General features: G+C 43.5%; 1 pseudogene; it reads left to right on the top strand.

Moving 5' to 3' along the window:
* The first annotated feature begins 1,676 nt into the window (after window positions 1-1,676).
* Window positions 1,677-1,794, top strand: LOC126185803 (5S ribosomal RNA; annotated as a pseudogene).
* Window positions 1,795-24,917: the final 23,123 nt, after the last annotated feature.

Genomic DNA, 24,917 nt, shown 5'->3' with positions numbered 1-24,917 from the left:
GGGAGTTAACAGACTTTGAACGCGAAATGGTAGTTGGAGCTAGACAAATGGGACAGTCCATTTTGTAAATCGTTAGGGAATTCAATATTCCGAGATTCATTGTCAAGAGTGTGCCGAGAGTACCAAATTTCAGGCAGTACGACTCTATACGGAAAGCTACGGCCAACAGTCTTCCCTTAACGACCGAGAGAAGCGACGTTTGTGCAGCGTTGTCAGTACGAACAGACAACCAACACTGCGTGAAATAACCACAGAAATCAATGTGAGACGTACGACGAACGCATCCGTCAGTACAGTGCGGCGAAATTTGGCGTCAATGGGCTATATCAGCAGATGACTGACAAGAGTGACTTTGCTAACAACAGCATAACATCGCCTTCAGCGCCTCTCCTGGGCTCGTGAACATATCGAGTGGACCCTAGACGACTGGAAAATTGCCAGATGAGTCCCGACTTCATTTAGTAAGATCTGATGATGGTCTCAAGTGTGGCGCAGACCCCACGAAGCCATCAAGTAAAGTTGTCATAAGGCACTGTGCAAGCTGGTGGTAGCTCCATAATGGTGTGGGCTGTGTTTAGGCCTACATGGAAAGGACTGGGTCCTCTGGTCCAACTAAACCAATCATTGATCGGAAATAGTTATTTTCGGCTACTTGGAGGCCATTTGCAGCGATTCATGGACTTCCCGTTCCCAAACACTGATGGAATTTTTATGGATGACAATGCGCCATGTCACCGGACAACAGTTGTTCGTAGTGGTTTGAAGAACGTTCTGGACAATTCAAACGAATGATTTGGTCACCCGTCACCTGACGTGACTCCCATTGAACATTTATGGGACATAATCGAGCGGCCATTTCGTGCAGAAAATCCTGCACCGGAAACGCTTTCACAATATTGGACAGCTATAGAGGTAGCATGGCTTAATATTTCTACAGGGGACTTCCAGCGACTTGTTGAGTTCATGACACGTAGAGCTCCTGTACTACGCGGGGCAAAAGGAGGTCCAACACGATATTAGGAGGTATTCCATGACTTTAGTCAGCTCAGCGTATGTAACCAGTCTAATATTTTTTAAAAACCTCAGTATATTTTATACTGGCTGTTAATTAGGTCTCTTCTCAGGAATTTGTAATTTTTTTCATCCTGTATAATTTAAAGGACACAGAGTGTCGCATTAAGAAACCCAGAGAGTGTGAACAGCGAAACAGTATCTTAGGAATGGGGAATGGAGAACTATTTCCGCTTCTTCGATATAAGATGGCAGATCATTTATATACAACAAGAACAAGAAATGACCCAACATCGATCCCTGCGGTACAGCTGTAGTGATTACAAGTCTGTCGCAGTGATCGATAATGAGACTCCTCTTGTTCTCGTTTTATACAAATGATCTACCATCATACATTGACAAAGCAAAAATAGTTCTATTTGATGAAGATTCATGTATTATAATGAAGCCTAATGGAACAGCTACAAGATGTGAAAATATTAGTAAAATTTTCTTGCAAATTAATAACAGGTTCTGTGCGAAAGGACTGTCACTAGACTTAGATTAAACGAAATACATGCTTTTCTGTACTGCACAACATCTGAACACCATTAGAAATAATACATGAGGGTAAATAATTAAATGAAACAGAATATTCTGATTTTTAGTTGCCTTATGTTTATAAGGGCAACGGCCTTGCCGCAGTGGATACACCAGTTCCCGTCAGATCACCGAAGTTAAGCGCTGTCGGGTGTGGCCGGCACTTGGATGGGTGACCATCTAGGCCGCCATGAGCTGTTGCCATTTTTTTGGGTGCACTCAGCCACGTGATGGCAACTGAGGAGCTACTCCACAGAATAGGAGCGGCTCCGGTCAAAGAAAACCATCATAATGGCTGGGAGAGCGGTGTGCTGACCACACGCCCCTCCTATCCGCATCCTCAGCTGAGGATGATACAGCGGTCAGATGGTCCCGATGGGCTACTTGTGGCCTGAAGATGGAGTGCTTTATACCGATAAGAATAAACATAGAATCAATAAAGGCAGCTCCTATGGTCGTGTATGATAGCTTGGCCCAACTGTATAGTGTTTGGAAGGGGAAACTGTATCCAAGGAATGGAAAAAAAATGTTATTACTTCAGTCTACAAGAAGAGAAGTAGGCTGGACTGTGGGCATTATCGGGGCAGAAGTGTGATGCCATTACATAGGACAGTCTTAAAAGAAAGAAAATATATGGAGGCTATAATATCTGATGAACAGAGCGGTCTTACATCAGGGGCCACGTGTATTGATGGAATATTCACATTAAGGAATCTCATAAAGAAGAGAATTTCCAGAAAGATAAAGGCCCATTTTGTCATTGTGTACTTGCAGAATGTCTATGATATGGCACCACAAAACTATTTGTGGTGAAGTACAAAGAATACTGAGTAGCAGAGCTACCTATGTACCACCCCACTTTCCATTGTTGCCAGATCTATCCAAGATGGCAGCGATGACATCATACAAGATGGCGGTCTGTAGAGTTGGCAACAGTGCATGACGTCATCCAAGAAGTTGGCCGTGACGTCAGTTGATGATGTCATCAAATGATGTCAGCTGATGATGCAAGTACCTTTATCCAAGATGGCAGGAAAGTGCCACATCCCCCTGCCACACCTGCCTGAATTTTTAAGGGAAGATAGGTCAATTGGGCTACCTCCACTAACCGAACCCCCCCCCCCTCCAGCAGAAAATGGTGGCAAGTTCAAATTCCATCAGGACAATGCAACCTTTACTAATCTAAGAAAATGGCGGGAAGATAAGTCATTTGGGGTACCTCCACTAACCTAAATCATTCGACCGCCACTTCTTCCTAGGAACTGGTTGGAAGTTTGAATTTTGGGGGGAAGATAGGTCAATTGGGCTATCTCTATTGACTTAAGAAAATGGCGGGAAAGAAAGGGCAGTTGGACTACTTCCACTAACCTAAGTCACCCGACCGCCACCTCTTCCTAGGAACTGGAGGGGAAAAGGACTTGGCCTGAGCTGGGCACAAGTCTTTATTTTCAGTCTCTATTTAAACAATTAGAGGCAGTAAAGTACGTCACTTGGGCTACCTCCACTAACCTAAGTCATCCGACAGCCACCTCTCCCTGGGAATTGGTGGGAAAAGGACTCGTCCTATGCTGGACATAAGTCTTTATTATTTTGCATGCAGTCTTTATTTAAACAAATAGAGACAGTACCACAATCAAGTGTGTTCACCAAGAGGTCTGGTCCTATTACACAGTACTGCCACCAGAGGGCACTGTCATCCCTTCTGTGACATAACCCAAGATGGCTGTCTGGAGGGGAAAATGACTGAGCCTGTGCTGGGCTGCTTGAGAGAGGAAGGAGTGTACTTTATTTATTTTGGAACAATTTATTTAGGGATGGATTTGAGATAGTATATTTATCACACAGATACAAAACACATGCTCTGATATGCTTGGGGTCACGCCACACAGCCTACAGATCGGTAAACTACTCGTAAATTACCGAAATAACGCACTACAGACACACAAACAACTCGTAAATTACCGAACTAATTGCAGTACACAGCATACAACCTGCAAACTACTCGTAGATCACCGAAATAATCCATGTGTAATGCTCTGCAGACATGCTTGCTAATCGTAAACTGCCAAAATAATGCATTGCACAGCCTATAGACCTGCAAACCACTCGTAAATCACCGAAATAATGAAATATATTTATGTCCTGAGAGCGAAACAACTCGTAAATCGTCAAAATAATAATCCATCAAAAAGACTCTGCAAACACACTTGCTAATCGTCAACTGTCGAAATCATGCACTGTACACCTGTTCATAAAATAATGCAACGAACACCAAAACAACTCCTAAATCGTCGAAAGATAATGCATATGTAACGCTCACAACGCTTAAACAGCCGAAAATAATCCAGTGCACAAACACTCAGTGCACGTAAAAAACGCTTCCGAACTATCATCAACCACAACTATGAAAGGCTCCAATGCGATCTGCAGCGCCAGCCAGATGCAAGCCAGTGCAGGAGTGCTGCCGATGGCATGTCAAAGTTACGGTTCTTCGAGTGTTACACTGACGTCACATGTCAATCTAAATAAGCACCAGGTCATCCTCTGGGCTGTACACACATGTGTTCACTGCTGCTGGTGTGATCCCTCTCTCTATCTGTGGCCCAGCAATGACCTAACTGCTGAGCGACTCACCCTCGCAGATGCTGCAGAAATCCATTCCAGAATAGCACAGGGTGCATTGTTCCTCACGATCCTAACGGGACATGTGAGATGCGTCTAGCCATGCTTAACTGTCCAGCATGACTGACACAATGCAGCGATATGTCTGCGTGGCGAATCACCATCTTAAAGGTTCTCAATGTTATACTGATGTCACATGGCTATGTAAAATAAGAGCCAAGTCGACCACTCGGAAATTGTATAGTGTCCTCCAAATAGTTAACAGTCACTTTTGTAGGAGCTTTTGTGATGTCTCAGCTTGTCTGCATGGAAATTCTTCCCTTAACAGAACCTGTTTACGGAAATAGCGCAGAATAACGCCGAATGCATTCTTCCTTGCGGTCCTAACGTGGCACCTCGTCCATCACGTGTTACCCTTCCTGCTTTCAACATACACAAACGTTCTCACTGCTATGTGGAAACTCCTATATCCCAGCACAAAGGATGTTGTGTGAATGAATCGAACATTGTGATTGACTCTTACCAAATTCACCCTCCAAATTACTGATGCTGCCGGTGTAGAAGCACCATCCACCTTTTCTTTCTTTTCTGCAGATGAGACGTTCAGTGGCAAAAATCTATTTTACACAGATCGCCATATTGCACTGACAATTAAATCCTGCAGAGTGCCCCTACATATCATCAAATGCGGAAAGACTCTTACTCAATTACACCGCTCTCCCACTGAGGACAAGAACTTGAATATTAGAGCATGAAACCAATCTCCAACTCATAACTACACTCCTGGAAATTGAAATAAGAACACCGTGAATTCATTGTCCCAGGAAGGGGAAACTTTATTGACACATTCCTGGGGTCAGATACATCACATGATCACACTGACAGAACCACAGGCACATAGACACAGGCAACAGAGCATGCACAATGTCGGCACTAGTACAGTGTATATCCACCTTTCGCAGCAATGCAGGCTGCTATTCTCCCATGGAGACGATCGTAGAGATGCTGGATGTAGTCCTGTGGAACGGCTTGCCATGCCATTTCCACCTGGCGCCTCAGTTGGACCAGCGTTCGTGCTGGACGTGCAGACCGCGTGAGACGACACTTCATCCAGTCCCAAACATGCTCAATGGGGGACAGATCCGGAGATCTTGCTGGCCAGGGTAGTTGACTTACACCTTCTAGAGCACGTTGGGTGGCACGGGATACATGCGGACGTGCATTGTCCTGTTGGAATAGCAAGTTCCCTTGCCGGTCTAGGAATGGTAGAACGATGGGTTCGATGATGGTTTGGATGTACCGTGCACTATTCAGTGTCCCCTCGACGATCACCAGTGGTGTACGGCCAGTGTAGGAGATCGCTTCCCACACCATGATGCCGGGTGTTGGCCCTGTGTGCCTCGGTCGTATGCAGTCCTGATTGTGGCGCTCACCTGCACGGCGCCAAACACGCATACGACCATCATTGGCACCAAGGCAGAAGCGACTCTCATCGCTGAAGACGACACGTCTCCATTCGTCCCTCCATTCACGCCTGTCGCGACACCACTGGAGGCGGGCTGCACGATGTTGGGGCGTGAGCGGAAGACGGCCTAACGGTGTGCGGGACCGTAGCCCAGCTTCATGGAGACGGCCGTGAATGGTCCTCGCCGATACCCCAGGAGCAACAGTGTCCCTAATTTGCTGGGAAGTGGCGGTGCGGTCCCCTACGGCACTGCGTAGGATCCTACGGTCTTGGCGTGCATCCGTGCGTCGCTGCGGTCCGGTCCCAGGTCGACGGGCACGTGCACCTTCCGCCGACCACTGGCGACAACATCGATGTACTGTGGAGACCTCACGCCCCACGTGTTGAGCAATTCGGCGGTACGTCCACCCGGCCTCCCGCATGCCCACTATACGCCCTCGCTCAAAGTCCGTCAACTGCACATACGGTTCACGTCCACGCTGTCGCGGCATGCTACCAGTGTTAAAGACTGCGATGGAGCTCCGTATGCCACGGCAAACTGGCTGACACTGACGGCGGCGGTGCACAAATGCTGCGCAGCTAGCGCCATTCGACGGCCAACACCGCGGTTCCTGGTGTGTCCGCTGTGCCGTGCGTGTGATCATTGCTTGTACAGCCCTCTCGCAGTGTCCGGAGCAAGTATGGTGGGTCTGACACACCGGTGTCAATGTGTTCTTTTTTCCATTTCCAGGAGTGTATATCACCGTGTACTGTGTCGATGTAGTAAACATACAATTCGTATCCTGCGCCATACAAAATCATCCCTTTTACATAATTCGTACATATACTGCAAAGACATACAGCACCGTATATACCCCTCACAACACTAAATACTTCCCTGCGAGGTTGGTGGTCATCCACTCCTGACAGGTGACCTGAGCGCCCTCAGTGAACCGAAGTCACTCTCAGAACGGTTCTACAAATTCGGGCTCGTTTCCCCTTGGCACAACCGCATTACTGTTTCTGGACTAGACCTGCTTGCTTGTTTGTTTTTCTACACCCATCTCCAGACTCTGGGATTACAGGAACACATGTGTTTTTGCATGGTTTGCCATAATATTATACCATTTTCGCCGTACTTCTCGATATCAAGCACACGGCAGTATCCTACCGATCGCTCGTGCAATATAATACTTATCCCATCTGCGAAGACCTTTACCTGAGAACTCGGAAAATGATATTTCCACTTGCGAATACTGATCTCGATGATGTAACAGATTCCAAATCATCACTATAATTTACAAAGTCAACTACAGTGTTTCTCATGTCTAGAGAACCAGCAAATGTGTCTTTCACCTACTAGATGCACACATGACAATCGATGTTCCCTCAACTAAATAAAGGCGCGAAATGTGCAGAAGCAGTCAACCGAACAATTTACATGGAAGGGAATAACGGTCCAGCGCAAACACACGTCCATATTTAATCTTCTCAAATTTCCATGCGATCACGAAAGCTATCCAACTCATACTAAGTATTAGTTCGCTATTCGGCCGTCTAGAGGACAACACGGTTAAGTCGGCTACATTCTTACACTCCAACAGACCTCTCCATTTGGACGGCTTCTACCGTTAACGGGAAACATGAATCATTCCAGCACAGGTCACCGGCGCTGCACGCCAAGAACGCATAGACAGAGTCGTCCTAGGAAAAAAACCGGCCTCGTATATATTTTATCCCTGTACTTACAACTAAGTGTTACGATTGCTGTTTCAGTTGAACGACATTCGACAATGAGCAAAGTATCGGAAATACACCCTGCTGACGGCTACGGCTCTGGAAATAGAAAGGCCGGTAAGTTTACCATTCTTATGACTTGACATACTCTTCCCTTTGCTATCACAGAACTCCACGTCAAATCCATACCTTCCTTATGACTGGACATACTCATTTCCTTCGCACGTATCGGAACACAAATGGTTCAAATGGCTCTGAGCACTATGGGACTGAGGTCATCAGCCCCCTGGAACTTAGAACTACTTAAACCTAACTAACCGAAGGACATCACACACATCCATGCCCGAGGCAGGATTAGAACTTGCGACCGTAGCAGTCGCGCGGTTCCGGACTGGAGCGCCTAGAACCGCTCGGCCACGGCATCGGCATCGGAACGCAAACTCACACTTTATAAGCCTGATGCTCAAGGCGAACCTATCATGCAACCCCTACAACTATGTATAACACTTCGCCAATAAATGATTGCAGACGATACAAAATAATACTGACAGAAAATTAGCGATGGGTGGATATGTCTCGTAAGTTTTTCTTGCGTGTGATACCACTGTGTCTTAGAAAGAGAGGTGTAATCCTCTTACAAACCACCAGATGTTAAAAAATCCGATCGCAATAACTACTGTATGCTACTGTCACAAGCGGTCTTGGTTCTACAGGTGCACATAAGTATCTATGTTAAAAGCTATACTGGCTTTATAAATCGAGTTACGACATTACCTCTGAATGAGGTGGTTTTTTGTCCAGACAAATACCATGACGGTGATCGCTGGAGTATATAGTATCAGAGCAACAGTGCGCTTACAAGTCGCCGACGGTGCAACGTAGTGATAAAATTACCCAATTTATAAAATGATTCGGCTAAGGAAAGTGGTATGAAACCGGCTCCCTCATGCCACCTCAGCTAGATATTTCTACAGTATTTGTAACGCATTCTGACTCGATGCCATGTCAGAGGTTCGGTGATATATCCACTGAGCTATACGCGATGGTTGATTGAGAAGGACCAGAAACAATAGATGGTGTGCTGATTGAGGTCGTAAGAAATGTAGGCTAACATTTCAGATCTGTAATGCTACGCTATCCGCTAGAAATGCTGTCTGGGATTTGGAATCAAGTCCCTCCATTCAAGCACGTACCTGCGTTGGCTCCTATGGAGAATCATATTTCTGGCACTCTCATATCTCGAAACGAGTCACCTCTCTCGAACCTATCTGCTATAGTAAAATTCCACTCTCGTGTTAAGTAGTCCCTATGCATCCAGCAACAGCCCTCTCAGACTCTGCGCTACCATCCCTGCAGCCTTGCACATGAGATCGTTCCAATGTTAAGTCGGAGGAAACTATATCTACCACCTTCTGCATACCGTGTAGAAACAGGCTAAGCTGCGACAGGACTGTGTTTTGACCATTCAGTGGAAACAGGAACTGAGAAAAGGACGAGGGTTTTTGCTACTGCACTGTGGTGCCCCGCCAAACTACATACAAGTACTACAGATCCAGAGTAGAATAATTCCTGATCTTTATTTCTTAAGACAGTAATGTAAATAGCCAGCATTTTGCCATGGTTTTCAGTGATAAACTCGTATCATAATTTTAAATTTAGCTCACTCCACGTCACAACAAAATGTCATAGTTATGATCCATGGAACATGCAAGTAACTAACAACCGAAGAGAGAAAGTAAGGAGGATTAGAGTTTAATGTCCCGTCAATAGCTTGATCATCAGATACGGACAAATATCCGAGAGCAGTTACAAAATATAAATGGATGGTTTAAAAAATCTAAACTGATAAACTACGTACATGTTTTTAAAATTATTAAAACGGAATGTAGTAAGTTTAAAACTGTAAATGAAAGATTTTTTTAATGATGGCAGCTAAGCTTTTGGAAAGGGACGAAGGGAAGTGGGGAGAGGAGGAGCAATGCCACAAATGTATTGTTGTTCCGCATTGGTAGTGGTAGTTCTTCTTCTGAAGCGGTTTTTACAACTAAAGAAATTGTTCAAGACATCGGTTTATGTTTATCACAATGTACACTTTTTCAGTGTACATTTCTCCAGGTTACTCCCTCTGCGTGGAACCAAAATTCTGAAACAAAAACAAGTGGATAAATAGAAATTACAGCTCTGTAGGTTTGCCGGTGAAATTGTAATTCTGTCAGAGACAGCAAAGGACCTGGAAGAGCAGTTGAACGGAATGGACAGTGTCTTGAAAGTCGGATATAAGATGAACATCAAAAAAAGCAAAACGAGGATAATGGAATTTAGTCTAATTAAATCAGGTGATGCTAAGGGAATTAGATTAGGAAATGAGACACTTAAAGTAGTAGATGAGTTCTGCTATTTGGGAAGCAAAATAACTAATGATTGTCGAAGTAGAGAAGATATAAAATGCAGACTAGCAATGGGAAGAAAATCGTTTCTGAAGAAGAGAAATTTTGTAACATCAAGCATAGATTTAACTATCAGGAAGTCTTTTCTAAAAGTATTTGTATGGAGTGTAGCCGTGTATGGATGTGAAAGATGGACGATAAATAGTTTAGACAAGAAGATCATAGAAGGTTTCGAAATGTGGTGCTACAGAAGAATGCTGAAGATTAGGTGGGTAGATCACATAACTAATGAGGAGATACTGAATAGAATCGAGGAGAAGAGAAATCGTGGCACAACTTGACTAGAAGAAGGGACCGGTTAGTAGGACACGTTTTGCGGCATTAAGGGCAAGGGATCACCAATTTACTGATGGAGGGAAGCGTGGAAGGTAAAAATCGTAGAGGGAGACCAAGAGATGAATACACTAAGCAGATTCAGAAGGCTGTAGGTTTCAGTAGTTACTCAGAGATGAAGAAACTTGCACAGGATAGAGGAGCCGGCCGGTGTGGCCAAGCGGTTCTAGGCGCTTCAGTCTGGAGCCACGCGACCGCTACGTCGCAGGTTCGAATCAGGCCTCGGGCATGGATGTGTGTGATGTCCTTAGGTTAGTTAGGTTTAAGTAGTTCTAAGTTCTAGGGGACTGATGACCTCAGATGTTAAGCCCCATGGTGCGCAGAGGCATTTGAACCATTTTTTGATAGAGTAGCATGGAGAGCTGCATCAAACCAGCCTCTGGACTGAGGACCACAACAACAACAGTATGAGATGTGAGAGAGGAGGGGGGGCTGAGAATTGCCAACATGGCGTACATATCGGATGCATCTCGTCATTTTCAGGTGTAAAGGGGTTTATGCGACATATGAGACATGTAAAGAATTGCATGGGAAAAGCAATGGTCTCTTTCATTTGAACATAGCTGTATTTATTCTGGAGTTATGTCGCATTTTGTTCACAACAAGGCAAAACTGCTGATATCACATAACGGCTACAAGATGTGCTCGACGTGTTGTCCAACACGGTGTAAGGTTGTTAGTATCCGCTTCAGTTCTTCCTCATGGATTTTAACCAAAATGTGTCCGGAATGCATCACAAAGAGACACAGCAGTACAATTAAGTTTGACAAGCAACAAAAGCATAGTATCCACGAACACAAAACGGATATGCTCAGCACTCTCCAGTGGAAGACTTTATAGGAAACGCTCTGTGCGCTGGCAAAAACCTTGTTTACAAAATTTCTTGAGGCCAAATGTCAGTGCGATTCTAAAAATGTACTACTTCCCTCATCATGAAGCTTGTATATGTGGTATGTAGGATGGCTTAATGTGGGCGGTGATTCTCTATTGGAGATGCAGGTGGGTGCAGCAGGGAAAGTAGCTCTTGCCTACAAGAAACCCTTTGTTGCTGTTAATATACATTCGTCAGTCTTCAAGGTTGGTAGTATTGATCCATAGCGAATGTGGAAAATACGTAAGTCTTCCGGAGTGTTGACTTCCCAGCTTGGCCTTGTCAGAGGTAGTGCAGCCACTGCTGCTGCTGTGTCAAGGTATGTCTGACATTACCAGCCCGTAGCTGGGTGGTCAGGCGTCTGCTGCTGTCACTGAGAATATGGTATTCAGCATCTAGCCCCAGTGTTACAGGGTGAAAGAGTCCTCACTTTGGACCTCATCAGATGTGTAAATGACTGGACTCCACCACAGTAGATCAGCAAATGTGCAGCTGCCCAAACACACAGAAGGTCAGGCAGCGGTCGAGGATTCGAAGGCTGGCGACAGTGGTGGTGACTGCCTCATTCTTAAGGATTTCTGTGGCACGGACTGGATGTCATAACGTAGCTCATCTGTTTAATGACAATAGGCGGTGGTTTGAGGGTATGCATGTAGATGTAGATGCAGCTGTATATGTTAGGTATAATGTCCTTCGGTTTAAATAAGGATAATCGCAACAAAATCTATATTCTTTATTGCTATCTCATGATTTCTTTGCTACAATGCCATCCTGTGCACCCTAGGACGTGTTACTCTCTTCACTGATTCCATCATGAAATTGTTGATTTATAAACTTTTCCATTGCAGACTGCAAATGGTGTGGGGCTCTGTCAGGTTTCTTATAGACAGGTGGACGATTCCCATTTGGAACATGATTTTGAATTATATGTGTGGCAGGCAATGGACGAGGAGGATCAAATAACTCGGCGTATTCCCCCAACGGTCTGTCCATGTTCACATTATACTGTCCCTCTGAAGTGTGATACTTTCCTCCTCAGTGTACCTAAACTGACAGACTGTCCCGACATTACGTAGACTGATGTGAAATCCTTTCCGAATTCATTCTCGTCCAGTACTTCTAAGCTGGCTACTGGAGTACTATGTGATAGATTTATTTTTTCAGAACTAAAGTTATCAGTGCTGACAGGCACAACTCTCTTCTTTCAATTTCCCATACATGGGACAAACAATGTCGTGTAAGACATTGTGCTTTATCCAACTCTTAATTTTCAGTGAAAGGCTCGACCATACACAAAGATTTAACTACCACATCAGTTCCTACATATACCGAGAGTAGTTTTTCTGTACCTTCAGGTATGATATCCCATGAGCTGACTTTATGGGATCTTGTACGCAGTTCAGGTGGCCACCCCTGGCCTAGGCATGATCCTTGTGACAGCGTAGGTTTTCTGGCTGTAAAACTGAAGTGAAACAGTGTTTCATCCAGCTCTGTTATATGCCATTCTAAGTTAACTTTGGCATGATGTGCAACCGGAAAATCTGAACTGAGCGTGACATTGTAGCCACTGCCGACCATAGGAAAAACCTCGAAGCAACTACGCCCCACTTGAAATCCCAGCAATGCTAAACTGAGTGAATTAACATCATCCCCACCTAGCTGCTTAATCTTCAGCATGGGGGATTTAATTTTGCGTCGTCAAGTTTACTCTTACTGGCCACCGATACTTGAAACCCTGTATCTAATAAAAATTTGCATAATTTTCCTCTCACGTATCCGGCCAGAAAGCCTGCCATTGATTCCACTCATTGGTGATCCGTGCCAACCCTTACTGGGAGCACTGTATAGTGTACACACCACCTGTTTTCTGTTTAACAGAAGGGTACGAGGTCCACCCTGTGACCACCATCTCTGTCTCTGTGAACCATTACCTATGCAATTCCGATCAGTGCCCCCATATAATTTAAGCGTTTGATATTGTTCCCCACAATTACGCTGAATATAGCCTCGATGTCCAAATTTAAAACATTTGACGTCTGTTTTAGATATGACTTTCTTTTTCTGTGGTTTAGTAACCATATCTATTTCAGCAGAGCTACTGCAGTGTCTACCGCTTTACTCAAAGTCTTTGGAATTTCCAGGCGTACTCTTCATGACATTTCTGCTGGTAAACCTCACAAAAAGTCAGCAGGCACTCTCTGTTCGGCTTCCTGTAACTCACATCATCATCCTCTGTCAATTCACATGTATTGACATTAATTTTCCAAGTGCGGTCTACAAAACTCTCTACTGATTCTCCATGTTTCTCAAATATCCCGTTAAGCTGCTCAAAGTAATACATTGATGTATTTTTTCTCTTATATCTTTTTATTAACCTTTTTATGAAGTCACTAAACAACTAGACATCCCTTAATTTCTCTTGTCACATTACATCAGCCCTAGCGTTCTCCGCTAACTTCAGTCTAGCTACACTTTGCTCATTATTCCAATTTCCGAGCCTTATAGCTGTATCTAAATGATAAAAAACCATGAAGATTTTGTAACCTGTTTTGCTGGTAAATGGTGCTGCCAAAGAAGTCATGTTACTTTGAATTTCAGAAGGATTACTAATCTGAGAATGTTGTTTAGACATTGCCCCTCCAAATATTACAAGCCTTAAATAATAAAATCTCTCCAGTTGGTATTTGTTGTGATATTTCCAAGACTTATCTTTGTGTAGATCGTGTTACACTCGTAGAAAAAGAAAGTTTTGTGGAATTGATTGCTTTGAACACAACAGTCGGAATCATACTTAACGAACAGAATGCAAAACTCGGCGCTGAATAATTTAGATAATGCAGGAGAGGTATAAAATTTTAGTGAATGGGGAGAAAGCATAGAGGAAATCTCACAGAGTTCAATTTTGGGTCAACTCTTATTCCTTATGTATGTGAATAACCTCCCACCTAACATTCAAGAAGCAGTATTGGTGCTTTCTGCAGACGATACTATTGTTATATTACACAAGAAGCAATAAAAAACGTTGTTACTCGTGTTTTACAAAGAACTGTTAAGTTGTTTTCTGAAAATCGACTATTCTTAAATTTTGAGAATACAGACTATATTAAATTCTGTCTACAAATAGTCATACCAATAATAATTGATGCAGCACATGAATGAGAGTCAGTAAATAGGGTAGAATGCTCCAAATTTTTGGGCGTACATATTGATGAAAACCTGAAGTCGAAAAGGCATATTACTGAGCTTCTCAAACAACTAAGTCAACTATTTTTGTTCTTCGTATAATTGCTAGTCTTGGATACAATCGAGTCGAATTTCTGACGCACTGGGCATATGTCTACTCAGTAACGTCTTATGGAATAATTTTATGTGGTGACTCATCACTTAGAAAGTCCGCTCCCGGTAGCTGAGTGGTCAGCGCGACAGAATGTCACTCCTAAAGGTTTGGGTTCGATTCCCGGCTGGGTTGGAGATTTTCTCCTCTCAGGGACTGGGTTTGTGTTGTCCTGGTCATCATCATTTCATCCCCATCGAAGCGCAAGTCACCGAAGTGGCGTCAAATCGAAAGACTTGCACCCGGCGAACGGTCTACTCGACGGTAGGCCCTAGTCACACGACATTTACATTTATTTATCACTTAGAAAAGAAGTGTTGACTGCACAAAAGGAAGCAGTAAGAATAATACGTGCTGTTTACCCGTGGGTACTTCTTCACAGAGTTGGGCATTTTAACTGCACCATCACAATACATACACCATTCGCTAACGTAATTCGTCATGAATAAACCATCACAATTTAAGAAGAATAGCTATATCCATACCTACAATAGTAGAGGAAAATTTACCTTTATTACCCATTATTAAAGCTGTCAGTGGATTAGAAACGAGTTCAACATGCAGCAACAAATACACTCCTGGAAATGGAAAAAAGAACACATTGACACCGGTGTGTCAGACCCACCATACTTGCTCCGGACACTGCGAGAGGGCTGTACAAGCAATGATCACACGCACGGCACAGAGGACACACCAGGAACCGCGGTGTTGGCCGTCGAATGGCGCTAGCTGCGCAGCATTTGTGCACCGCCGCCGTCAGTGTCAGCCAGTTTGCCGTGGCATACGGAGCTCCATCGCAGTCTTAAACACTGGTAGCATGCCGCGACAGCGTGGACGTGAACCGTATGTGCAGTTGACGGACTTTGAGCGAGGGCGTATAGTGGGCATGCGGGAGGCCGGGTGGACGTACCGCCGAATTGCTCAACACGTGGGGCGTGAGGTCTCCACAGTACATCGATGTTGTCGCCAGTGGTCGGCGGAAGGTGCACGTGCCCGTCGACCTGGGACCGGACCGCAGCGACGCACGGATGCACGCCAAGACCGTAGGATCCTACGCAGTGCCGTAGGGGACCGCACCGCCACTTCCCAGCAAATTAGGGACACTGTTGCTCCTGGGGTATCGGCGAGGACCATTCGCAATCGTCTCCATGAAGCTGGGCTACGGTCCCGCACACCGTTAGGCCGTCTTCCGCTCACGCCCCAACATCGTGCAGCCCGCCTCCAGTGGTGTCGCGACAGGCGTGAATGGAGGGACGAATGGAGACGTGTCGTCTTCAGCGATGAGAGTCGCTTCTGCCTTGGTGCCAATGATGGTCGTATGCGTGTTTGGCGCCGTGCAGGTGAGCGCCACAATCAGGACTGCATACGACCGAGGCACACAGGGCCAACACCCGGCATCATGGTGTGGGGAGCGATCTCCTACACTGGCCGTACACCACTGGTGATCGTCGAGGGGACACTGAATAGTGCACGGTACATCCAAACCGTCATCGAACCCATGGTTCTACCATTCCTAGACCGGCAAGGGAACTTGCTGTTCCAACAGGACAATGCACGTCCGCATGTATTTCGTGCCACCCAACGTGCTCTAGAAGGTGTAAGTCAACTACCCTGGCCAGCAAGATCTCCGGATCTGTCCCCCATTGAGCATGTTTGGGACTGGATGAAGCGTCGTCTCACGCGGTCTGCACGTTCAGCACGAACGCTGGTCCAACTGAGGCGCCAGGTGGAAATGGCATGGCAAGCCGTTCCACAGGACTACATCCAGCATCTCTACGATCGTCTCCATGGGAGAATAGCAGCCTGCATTGCTGCGAAAGGTGGATATACACTGTACTAGTGCCGACATTGTGCATGCTCTGTTGCCTGTGTCTATGTGCCTGTGGTTCTGTCAGTGTGATCATGTGATGTATCTGACCCCAGGAATGTGTCAATAAAGTTTCCTCTTCCTGGGACAATGAATTCACGGTGTTCTTATTTCAATTTCCAGGAGTGTAGAAACACGCTTACCGTCTTTCATTTATGTCCCACAAATCCTTCTTGGTGTTGCGATTTTTTCCCCGTCAGTGTATTTTAGACCTTGTAGCTACAAACAGTCCTGACCTTATCGACGGCGTCAGTAGACAGATAGGGATTAGTGATCATGATGTCATCATAGCAACTACGGTTACTAACGTTAATGAAGCAATCAAGAAGGCTTGGAGAGTATTTATGCTAGAGAGAGCAGGTAAGCAGTTGTTACATCCCACTTGGACAACTGACATCATTTAGTTCTAGTATAATGGACGTGGATAAATTATGGACAAAGTTCAAACGGATTGTAAATCGTGTCCTGGAGAAGTATGTGCTAAGTAAGTGGATGAAGTACCGAAAAGACCCGCCATAGTTTAACAACCAAATTCGGAAAATGTTGAGAAAGCATAGGCTATTGCGCTCTCGGTTCAAAACAGAAAGCGCAAATGACGACAGTCAAACGTTAATACAGATTCGTGGGTCTGTAAATAGATCGATGGGTGCAGTATACAACAGTTATCACCATACATTAGCAATACATATTGCCGAAAACCCGGGAAAATTCTGGTCCTACGTAAAACAGTCAAGTGGATCTAAGGCTTCCATCTAGTCACCCGTCGGCCAATCTGGAGTGGCAGTAGAAGACAATAAAAGGAAGGTCGAAGTTTTAGATTTCGCGTTTAAGAAATCGTTCAAGCAGGAGTGGCATACAGACATACCATTGCCTGAGCATCGCACAGACTCTCATTTGGACATAGCAATAGGCATTCCTCGCATAGAGAAGCAACTGAAAGAGTTGAAACAAATAAGTGGCCAGGTTCGGATGGAATCCCAGTTCGGTTTTGCAAACAGTACTCTACAGCATTGGCCCCTTACCTAGCTCGCATTTATCGCGAATCTGTCGCTCAGCGGTAAGTCCCGAGCGGCTGGTAAAAGGAGCAAGCGCAGGTGACGCGTTTATATAAGAATGGCAAAAGAAAGGACCCGCAAAATTACAGACCAACATCTTAAACGTCGTGTTGCTGCATATTTCTTGAATTTCTTCTCAAATATAATAAATGTCCTTGAGATAGAAAAGCTTCTGTCCATGAATTAGCACGGTTTTAGAAAGTATTGCTCGTGCGAAACGCATCTTGCCCTTTTCTCACATGCTATCCTGCGAACCATGGGTGAAGGGTACCAGTCAGATTCGATATTCCTAGATTTCCGAAATTAGTTTGACACGGTGTTCACTGCAGACTGTTAAGGGAGGCACGAGCATACGTAATAGCTTCCCAGATATGTGCGTGGCTTGAAGACTTTATATGGAACAGAACCCAGTACATTGTTCTCGACGGCGAGTGTTCATCAGAGGGTATCGCCTGGAGTACATCAGGGAAGTGTGATAGGAGCGATATTATTTTCCATATATATAAATGATCTGATGGACAGGGTTGGCAGCAATCTGCAGCTGTTTGCTGATGATGCTATGGTGTACGAGAATGTGTCGTCGTGGAGTGACTGTAGGAGGATACAAAACGACTTAGACAAAATTTCTGGTTGGTGTGATGAATGGCAGCTAGCTCTAACTGTAGAAAAATGTAAGTTAATGAAGACGAGTAGGAAAAGCAAATCCATAGTGTTTCAATACAGCATTAGTAGTGTTCTGTTTAATATAACCACGTCGTTAAATATCTAAGCGTAACGTTGCAAAGCGGTATGAAATGGAACGAGCATGTAAGGATTATAATAGGGAAGGTGAATGGTAGACGTTGGTATTGGGAGAATTCTAGGAAAGTGTGTGGTCTATGTGTAGAGGAGACCGCGTGTAGGACACTATTGTGTCCAATTCTTGAGTACTGCTCGAATGTTTGGTATTCGCACATGGTTGCATTAGAGGAGGACATCGAAGCAATATAGAGGCAGGTTCCTAGGTTTGTTACCGGTATGTTCGAACAGAATGCTAGGGTGACTATTCAGGGATAGTAGGTGAAATGGCACTTCACTAATTCTTTATCTCGCGACTCTTTAAAAAAGTTTATTTATCTTATCATATATGCTGCTTTTTATGCCAAACGTGTTTCCCTGTCTTGTACTACGGGGAACTCTCTTGTATAGCAGAAAGCGCGCGATTCTGATCAAGTGAAGTAAAGTAGTCTTCCTCTTTCTCGTAGCTCAACCTCATATCTGGAGCCACAGGTCGAGAGTAACAGTATGGTTGCTATAACAATCGTGACGTCACCTGCTTGAGTTTGTTTCTGGAGGGGACATGCGTTGAGGAAAACTGAAAGTTTGTTTCCGGCTATTTCCAGTTCCAGACGGCAGACTGTAAAGCAGTGGTTGTTGTGTGCATGTAGCAAGCTTCAACCTGCAGTGCCTTTAGTGCTTTATTTTTACATGTGACTCCTGCTTATAATATAGTGTGAATTTTATTACAAACACCATTTTCACGTTGTATCGAGTCTTGTATTATGAAATTCTGGATCACGTATTGATGGAAATGGATGAGAGATTTCGCCATTGTCAACAAAATTGAGTTTTTTTGCCATGCCGATCCCACAAAATTTGAAGAATACCACACGTTTGTCTTCTATTGCAGTTTAAACCTTACAAAATTTATTTGGGTCTGTTTTCTTCAAGACACAACGTTTAAAAACTGACTCTCTATTTTTATGCTGATGAGAAGTACAGAAAGATTTCCACCGGAAAGATGTTGGACATTTTTAATGAGGATTAGGAAATTTTTACGGATACTTATAAACAGTTCTTCCTTATTCTGCCAATTTCTTCTAGTACCTCATAGCATTCGTGGAACGAAGTTTTTCTTGCCTGAAGTGTATAAAATTAGTCCTGAGGAATGCAATTTCTGAAGAGAGATTTTCTTTTCTAGCGAATATTTCAACTGAGAAAGAACTTCTAGCGCAGTTAATAAAAACACCGCCATTCTATGAAGACATCGTCGACAAGTTTTAGCCATAAAGGACCGACAGATTGATTTGATGTGCAAGAAACAGGAAGGTTCCGTTATTAAGATAAACTTGTGTAAAAATAGGTATATTTTTGTTGCTAACTGTTCACCAAACATCCCAACCACGAGCCGCCCACTGCCACACGCGAGTATTACGGAGATGTTTCGGGAAGTAAAATAGGAATTCATGGAGGGAAAGCGACGTTCTTTTCGAGGAACACTATTGGGAAAATTTAGAGAACCGGAATTTGAAGCTGACTACAGAAAAATTCTACTGCGGACAGCGTACATTTTGGGTACCGACAACGAAGATAAGAGAAATTAAGGTTCGTATGTCGGCATATAGGTAGTCGATTTTCCCTCGCTCTATTTGCGAGTGGAAGAGGAAAGGAACTGACTAGTAGTGGTACAGGGAAGCGTCTGCCACAAAACGTATGGTGGCTTGTGGAGTATGTATGTAGATGCAGAGCAGAGGCCAGTGACCCAGGCCTGGTTGAGGACAGAACAACGGGAGCGCCTCGCTCCTGCTGGGTGCTACTTTGGCAGGTCAATGGCTGCGGGTGACAGGCACGGCTGCTAATGCCCTGGTTACGATTTTTGGCTGCAGCTGTGGCTAATGCTGTTTCACACACGTAACAATCACTATGAGAAACATCCAGATATATGCATAGGTGTAATGACAATTTCCTTCCTATGAACTACCTGCCCTGAGAACAGGAAGGAGGGAAATTTAAGCTACACCATGTATTCTCCGCCACGGCTGGCAGAGTACAGATGTAGATTTAACACACGAAACTAGTTTGCTGGCACTGTGTAATCCGCATCAGTGCAATCACCTAAGTCACCCTCTTTCGTTGATTCAGTCTGCTGGTTGGCGAAAGTCTGGTAAGCTGACAAAGAAGGTAACATGACTAATTTGATAATTCACGAAAAGGACTTTAATCGACAGCCGATCCCTACATTAGCAGATACCTCCATGTGTGTAGTCCTAAATGTTTCACCTTGTCTTTCGTATAGTTCCCAGTAAGCAAAAGTGTGCTTTGGATCCTATTGCATGTAAGGTTTAGGCACCATTTCATGTGAGATAACGGGTCTGAAATACGTATCTTTAATTCCTTTATGTGATATTCGTAAAATACTCCTCAAATATCGTAAAGTGAAATTTAATTTTCCTCTCCCGGTACGTTGATCTCCTAGAACTTCCCAGAATGAATTTTAACACAGCAGCGCTGATTTGAAACTTCCTGGCAGACCTAAACTATGGGCTGGACCGGGACTCGCATCTGGGACCTTTGCCTTTTCGAGCAAGTGCGAGCCCAGGCTCCAGTCTCGGTGTGGTACAGAGCTCTGATCTGCGACGCAGTTTCAGATCAGCGCACACTCCACTGCAGAGTAAAAGTTCATTCAGGAAACGATTCACTAGGCTGTGGCAAATCCACTTCTACGCAATATCGTTTGTTCCAGGAGTGCTAGTCTCAAAAGTTATGCACGACAATTTTTGAGCAGTTTGGAACATAGGAGAAGAGGTACTGGCGGAAGTAAAGTTGTGTGGCTGGGACGTGAGTCGTGGTTGGAAGAGTAAGAAATTATATGTTTTGTATCTCACGTATCATTGGTATGTACAGCTTTATTAATAAATATTGGACTGTATGCTTTCGCTTAACACAACTGCTCGTCGTTAGAGCACTTGCCCGTGAAAGATAGCGGTCCTAGGTTCGGGTTCTGGTCCAATATACAGTTCTGATCTGCCAGAAAGTTTCAAATATTAGGAAATTTTTTGTATCAAAAATGAACTCTGAAGAAATGGACTTTCTTCAAGAGTTAAACGTCTTCAATTTTTTGGATTTTTTTAGACATTTCATTCGTTATCTTTGAAATTCCAGCTCTCTTTACGTGAACCGTGGACCCTGCCGTGGTGGGGTGGCTTGCGTGCCTCAGTGATACAGATAGCAGTACCGCATATGCAGCCACAACTGTTGAGAGGCCAGACAAACATGTGGTTTCTGAAGAATAGCAGCAGCCTTTTCAGTAGTTACAGGGGTACCTGTCTGAATGATTGATTGATCTCGTCTTGTAACATCAGCCCACATGGCGTTATTGTGCTAAAAGCAAGGGGAAACTATAGATGTTATTTTTCCTGAGGGCATGCAACTCTACTATTTGGTTAAACGCTGATAGCATCCTCTAGGGTAAAACTTTCCAGAGGTAAACTAGTCTCCCATTAGGATTTCCGGGCAAGGACTACTCAGGAAGATGTAGTAATCAGGAGAAACAAAACTGGCAATCTTTGAGTCGGGAGGTGGAATGTTAGATTCCTTAGTCGCGAAGGTAGGTTAGAAAATTTAGGTGGAAATGGTTAGGTTGAAGTCAGATATAGTGGGTATTAGTAAAGCTCAGTGGCAGGATGAACAGAACTTCTGGTAAGATGAGCGCAGGGCTATAAATGCAAAATCGAATAGGAGTAGTGCAGGAGTAGCTCTAATAATGAGTAAGAAAATAGAAATGTGGGTAAGCTAGTACGCACAGCATAATGTAGCCAAGGTAGACATGAAGCCAACACCCCACCAAAATAATACAAATTTATGTGCCAACTAGCTCCACAAATGAAGAGATTCTTTAAAAAAAAAAATGTGTTATGGGATAAAAGACATTATTCAGATAATTAAGGGAGAGGAAAATTTGATTGTATTGGGGGACTGGAACTCGATATCAGGAAAAGCAAGAGAAGTCAAAATAGTGGGTGAATATGAACACAAGTAAGGAATGAAGGATAACGACTGCCTAAAACAGGGAGAAAGGATACAGCAGAAGACGAAAGAGTAGCTTTGAGAGCTGAAATTGCAAAGGCAGCAAAGGATCGATAAATAAAAACGCAAGGTCTAGTAGAAGTCCTTGGATATCACAAGAGATATTGGATTTAATCGACGGAAGGAGAAAGTATAAAATGCAGCAAATGAACCAGTCGAAAGGGAATACAGACGTCTAAAAAATGAGAGTGACAGGAAATGCACAATGGCTAAGCAGGAATGGCAACATGACAAATGTAAGGATATAAAAATATATACAGGGTCTCTTTCTCATGAGTTCAAAATGGTTCAAATGGCTCTGAGCACTATGAGACTTAACTTCTGAGGTCATCAGTCCCCTAGAACTTAGAACTACTTAAACCTAACTAACCTAAGAACATCACACACATCCATGCCCGAGGCAGGATTCGAACCTGCGACCGTAGCGGTCGCGCGGTTCCAGAGTGTAGCGCCTAGAACCGATCGGCCACTCCGGCCGGCTCTCATGAGTCGCTAGGCTGTTTTGTTCTGGTGTTTCGGGAGATATATGCAATTTCGGTTTTGCAACATGTAGCTGGAGTCAGCCCAAACAAATATTGTTCATCACTTCCTTCATGCGACGCCCAGAGCCGATAAAAAGCGTCGGTTTGCTTCTTATTACAATCAAAACGATTTTTGAAGAGGAATTTTACGTGACCTTCGACAGAGCGGTTCCAAAATAATCTAGCGTTTCATCGATGTGTATCAACAGGAACAGTAAAACACCAAGAATAGCCAGTGGTCCAGCAGCGACAGCTCCACCCTGCAGAAGTGCTGGTCAGTCGCTGTTGGAGTACTGACTGTTATTCGTGTTTTACTGGTCCTGTTAATCCACACTGATAAATCGAATAACGCAACAGACTAATTCCGAACCATTCTATCGAATGGGATCCTAATATTTCCGTCGGTGCTGGGCGTCGTACGCGATACGTGATGAGCATGATTTGCTTGGACAGACTGAAACACGTATGTAACATAGCAGCGATGGTGAGTTACGTTAAAATCTTTGACCAGAGAGCTTATAATCGTAGTTAGTCTGCGCTTGACCGCGCGAGTGTTGCGAGCAGTACTCTGTTAGTTATCGTTGAGAGCAGTTCAGTGGTAGTCGTCGTGGAGTACAGTAGTAGCAGCCCAGTGCGGTTGTGTGATGTAGTCTGTCGGCAACACTGGTCAAGATGCTGAATAAGGTATATTGTTAATTAAGGTAATCATCAGATAATTTAAAGTTCATTTATTGTAATTAATTTCCAACAAGTGCCCCAATAATAATTATGATTTCAAAAGCAATTTTATTGAACTAAATTTCGTTCCACTTCCCTTAAACAAATTTCAGTTAAATTACAAAAAAAAAGGAATATTATTATTTGCAATGCAGTTCCTCCAAGCTGTGCGCAACAATAAGAGCAGAAATTTGATTAGCAGTTACAATGAGGTAAGAATTTAATTCTGATTTATGCACAGGGTCAAAGACCGATATTTCGGTTTAATTGAATTATCATTATCACTGAAGTTTCATTAGTACTGAATTGTTTTTCATTATTTTGCGGAAGCTTACACCAGAGTCAGATTGCTAATTTTTGTTTAATTGTCATTGTCAGTAAATTTCATTGCGGGAGGTTATACTTGGCTCCCATTTTTATTAAATATTGTCCTTTTTTCTTTTAAAATTTTTGTGGGGAGGTTACACTTGGCGACACCCAGTCCAGGATCGAATTTCGTTGAGAGTCTTTTGAAAAACAGTCAGAGATCTGCTCTTATTTGCTTAGATATAATTAGGATTTGGCGCAACGCTTTTATTAACTTGTGACTTTCTTTCTACAGGTCAACGGCAATTCGTTGCTCTGTTGTATTTGTGTGTTGCTTTTGCATTGTGCTTATTTATTTTGTGAATATTTGTGACTATTGTAAAAATGCCGCGAAAGACTGTGAATAGTGTATCGCGAAGTATTTTGAATGAAACTACTTCCACTTTTTTGTGTGTATGATTGTATTCCAGTTTTGTCTATATGCACTGTGAAATAGTTAAGATATAAAACACACCAGTCGACTTTGACATTTTTTTTTTGGCCTTATGACATCTCAACATCGTGACTTTTACATTTTTTGCTGCTGCATTGTGATATTCTCTGTACATTTTGGCTTTGAACACTGTCAATGTCTTTGACATATTACGTTGTCTGTCATGTTATGCTGTATGGTTAATTGTGTCACCATAAACCAGTCATTATTTAGTGGGTATATGATTTAAATGCAAGACGTTAATCTCTGTTCGTCATTTTCAGAAAGAAATAACGTGTAAAAGAAATAAATTCAACAGAAATGGGAATTTCACCTACGGAATAAACGATAGAAGATGCAATAACTTTATGAGGAAGAGTAAATGGATCAGGATTAACAAGCATTAACAAGAATATACTATACTCATCGTAGAATAGCAGTCTTAACTAATTTTTTCTTTCAGAATACAAGGTGATTGATGCAGGCTGTCAGACAGAACTACACATCTTAGTTTTAGTGATGAAATATGTTAGAGATAAGGAATAGTTGTGTAATGAGTAATGAAGTGATTTTTTGCAGATGATAATGAGTAATGATGAATAATGATGAAGAGTGTGATACTATGAATAATGAAGTTTTTCTTTACAGGTGATGATAATGATGGAGTTATGAATAATGAAGTGATGAATAATGAAGTTTTTTCTTTGCAGATGAGGATAATGTTGAAGTTATGTATTTATACTACGTAGTTGTTTA

This window comes from Schistocerca cancellata, chromosome 4 (assembly GCF_023864275.1).
Source record: "Schistocerca cancellata isolate TAMUIC-IGC-003103 chromosome 4, iqSchCanc2.1, whole genome shotgun sequence".
NCBI classification, from domain to species: domain Eukaryota; kingdom Metazoa; phylum Arthropoda; class Insecta; order Orthoptera; family Acrididae; genus Schistocerca; species Schistocerca cancellata.
This window is presented reverse-complemented; position numbering and strand designations above follow the sequence as displayed.